The following is a 4,217-nucleotide window of genomic DNA, read 5'->3' on the forward strand; positions in this document are numbered from 1 at the left end:
TAGTGAAATAAAACTAGGAAAAAAAATTGGGTAAGAAAATAATTATGACTAAGAAAATTGTTTAGAAAACAGAACGTCGAGATTGTTCGAAGCTTGAGTTAGGTTTTCAACTCAAAGTGTCGGGGATGTTTAGGATTACACACTTGGATTCTTTTATTTTTATTTTTTAATAATTCAACCTTAGGATGATTAGATACATGAATTTTATACATGTAGTCGAAATATTGAATTTTTAAAAATTAAGCTATTACATTTTAATAATAGATCCATAAAACAAACTTTTAATTCCTACCGGAATTGGTAGGTTTTGCCCAAAAAAATTGTTTGTCCTTTTCCTAGTTGGGTATTTCCTACCAAGTTTGGTATGAAATAGACCTAAAATTGGTAGGAAAAGGCATCACCTAAAAATAGTAATTAAATTGTTATTTTAACAATTTCGTATAATATTCGATTTTTAATAAATATTATCCAATTTTTTAACTAAGATATATTTGTTTGTTTCTCTATATATTTTAGGGATATGATAAATTTTTTAGAAAAAAAAATAAATATATTTGGTTTACTAGTATTTAGTCCTATATTGATATTTAAATTTTTTGTAAATATTTAATTTACTTTTTACTAATTGCACTCACACTAAAAATTAAAAAAAAATCGTTAAACCCCATTACCTACATATATTGGTTGTAGTTTCACGAAAATTTTAAACATGAAAGTAAATTCAAATTTTTTAAAATTGGAGTGAAATCCAAAAATTCAAAAACAAAGTCCAACTCAAAACCTACCAATATTGGTAGGAAATGAACTTTAGTTTCACGAAAATTCAAATATGGAGCCAAAACTAAAAGTTTTAAATATGGAGCCAAAATCAAAAATTCAAAATTTTCGTCAAATTTAAAACCTACCAGTATTGGTAGGAAATGAACCTTAATTTCACAAAAAATTCAAATATGGAGCCAAAATCAAAAATGAAAATTTCAAATACGGAGCCAAAATTAAACTCAAAAATTTGAAAATTCCGCCTAAACCCATAACCTACCAATATTGGTAGGAAATAGGTGACTTGAACTTATAAACCACTTTCTTCCTCTTTCACTTTCAATTTCATCTACTCCACCAAAATTTCATTTCATAATTTCTCCATCCTCTTCTTATCTTTTGGTAAATATCTTCATCTTCTTCATTTAAACCATCTCATATATATGTATGCATTTCAATATTTTTAACATATTTTTTATCTTAATTCGTTCATATAATTACTTATTTGTTTTTACTACATGTATTAATTGTTCATGTACGTTAATGACTACTAACATTTATAATCTCTTCTTATGTAGATTTTATTCACTCGAGACCAAGGAAATGAAACAAACAAAAACGAAAATGGAAAACTCACAAAGAATGTAGACAAATTATTCAACAACGATAATGAAGAAATTACAAAGAATGAAGGCAAATGATTCAACAATGATGAGAACTTGAAGATGATTAGTCTTAACTTTTGAAACATCTATTAATTGTTGTAATGAATTATTATTTCTAATATGCAATTATCACGGATATGTAATTTTTTTTAATGTTATAATGGTGATATGTCCGGATTGTGATTTATGATGAATTTTTCAATTTTGGTTATTGTTGTATACTTATGATTTAGATATTAATTTATGTCCAACTTGTTCTACATTGTTATCAATGAAATAAATTTTTTTATAAAAAAACTGTCCAACATTTCCCACCACATTCAAGCCATTTCCTACCACATTCAAGGTATTTCCTACCACATTCAAGCTAAACAGTGGTAGGAAATGGTTGGTAGGAAATGCTGATATTCATGTCTTCTGACATAAAACCTACCATTCATCAATCAAAACCTACCAGTTATGGTAGGAAATACTCACTCAAAACCTACCAATTTTGGTAGGAAAAAGGTCTTTTCTGTGTCAATTGCCACGTGGCAGGACACGTGGATGGGTCCCACATGCCAACTCATCAATCTGACCCCAATTTGTATGACGTGGCAGCTGACATGGCAGGTGACGTGGCCACCCATGTGGCGTGCCACATGGTCGGCCACTTGGCAAGTGGGACCATTTGAGATACAAACACCAATTCCTACCACAAAGCAATTCCGACTAGAGCAAATCCCACTAAGCCTTTTGGTAGGAATTGCCCCCTTTTCCTACCAGAAATATCCCATTTCCTACCAAAACGCTGGTAGGAAATGGCCGTTTTTCTTGTAGTAGCATATCTAAAAGCTCCTCATTTTGACTGCCTCTGATTAGAGTTCCAGGCTGCAAATAATTGATTTTTTAATTGTAAGATACAACGAAGTTGTATGCACTAAATCTTGTCAGAGTACTATCTACTTCAAGCTTACCTTTGGTACAATCAAATCGAAAGCTGCAACTGTTTTCCCATCATCATTCAGTGGCACATAAAATGGCTTAAGTTCTTTCGGGTAATTGTAGATAATCACTGGTCTTTTGTAGATCTCATCAGCTATATAACTGTCATTAACCAGTTGAGATTCTTAGACTCCGACCTTATTGTGTACATGTATTGCATAAATTTTCGTTTTGAGTTACCATTGAAGCTCTTCACTTGAGGGAATGCCATGGTCAATGTTTACATCTACACATGACGATAATAGGTACCTGAATGAGTGTCAAAGTTACAGAAACCGCCATAAGCCCCACCACTGACACGTACACGGTCCCGTAAGCATGTATTACAATTATGTTTAGAAATGATATATCCACTCCCCTTAAATTCATATCATATTTCATAGAGGTTTGCTGCTTTTCTAACACAATTTACCTGTATAGAGAGTATAATTTTAGAACAAAAAGATTGACAAAAAAATGGTTTTCATGTAAAGTTCTCTCTATCGTACTTGGGTAGGAATCACAATAGCTTCACTAGTTAGAGGAAGTCAAGCATTCCAGCTTTCTGATTTTGCAAGGGAAGATCGTGGAAGAGAATCAAGAAACTTGGCAACATACTTCTCCAACTTTGTCAAGTTCTCTCCATCAGCAGTAAGATTTATCAGGCAGCCTTCCTTTGAAAATAGGCATTTACTGATCTCCTCCAATGATGATGAGATTTAATTCCAATCAAGATCAATTTTCTGTTCAAGAGATTGCAGATACTCTAGATAACTGAAAGTACACACAATATACAAATTACATTAAGCGCACCAATAATCATACAATACTTAATTTCTTGGATACACTGAAGAACTGAAAATGTTGTATATAGGCATTTATGTCCTTACTAATACCATAGTCAGCATTACAGGGCCGAAAATCCCCCCACCATCAAACTCTTATCATATTTTTTTTCAAGTGCCAAAAGTGTTATTCAATTCAACAGCCGCCGTTCAACAAAATTACAAAAACTATTCGGCATTTCAACATATCAACCAAAGTAAACAAATTATAAAAACAACCAAATCACAAACCTACGATCCAAACAAAATCCAAATTATATACAAATACAGAGGGAGGGAGGGAGGAAGGGAGAAGGAGAGAGAGAGATTAGAGAGAGAGATGAGAGAGAGAGATGAGCGAGAGATGTATATACTTGGAAACAGTCTCTTTATGAACCTCAAAAACATGAATAGACATGCCACCAACAATAGAAAGCTTCTTCTAACAAACATGACATTTAAAGTGTTTAGCTTTCTGATGTTGTTCCAATAACTTCTCATCATCGAACTCTGCTCTCTTCTTCCCCATCCCAGACTCATATTCAATTCTATTAAATACCCATTCCCTATCTAGATTACTATCAACAACTGAGGCGATTGATGAAAATCACTTCATCGATGTGATTTTTAAAAAAATAGGTAACAAACTGGAGAGGGAAGAAATCGGAGATGAAAGAACGACACAATAACAATGAGGGAGTGGAGGAAGTCAGAGATAAGATAAGAAATGGAAGGCACACAGATAAGGGGGAAAAAGCAGGGGAGATAGGGGGGATATGAAATTTGGAGAAAGGGGGAAATGAAATTTAACCAGAGGGAATGGGAAAATCGGGTTAAAATGTGTAAATAGGTTAATAAATTTTTTAATTTAAAAATATTATTATTTAATTATATTTATCGTATTACAAATTAGTGTAAAAGAATTAATTAAAATTTTTTATTTAAAAATAATAATTATTTTTGTACATAAATCTTTTTAATATTATACAATTACCTTGTAAATCGA

General features: G+C 31.9%; 1 long non-coding RNA gene across 3 annotated transcripts; it reads right to left on the minus strand.

Moving 5' to 3' along the window:
- Positions 1 to 2,243: 2,243 nt before the first annotated feature.
- Positions 2,244 to 3,990, minus strand: LOC141693301 (uncharacterized). 3 transcript variants are annotated; one of them, XR_012563065.1, is made up of 5 exons: positions 3,586 to 3,990; positions 2,897 to 3,161; positions 2,658 to 2,820; positions 2,381 to 2,510; positions 2,244 to 2,294 (listed from the first exon to the last, which is right to left on the minus strand). It is a non-coding gene; the product is annotated as an uncharacterized LOC141693301 (long non-coding RNA). The 3 variants fall into 3 exon arrangements; XR_012563066.1 differs by having other exon boundaries at positions 2,589 to 2,820; XR_012563064.1 differs by having other exon boundaries at positions 2,381 to 2,820.
- Between the last annotated feature and the right edge of the window lie 227 nt (positions 3,991 to 4,217).

This window comes from Apium graveolens, chromosome 10 (assembly GCF_009905375.1).
Source record: "Apium graveolens cultivar Ventura chromosome 10, ASM990537v1, whole genome shotgun sequence".
In the NCBI taxonomy this organism is placed as follows: Eukaryota; Viridiplantae; Streptophyta; class Magnoliopsida; order Apiales; family Apiaceae; genus Apium; species Apium graveolens.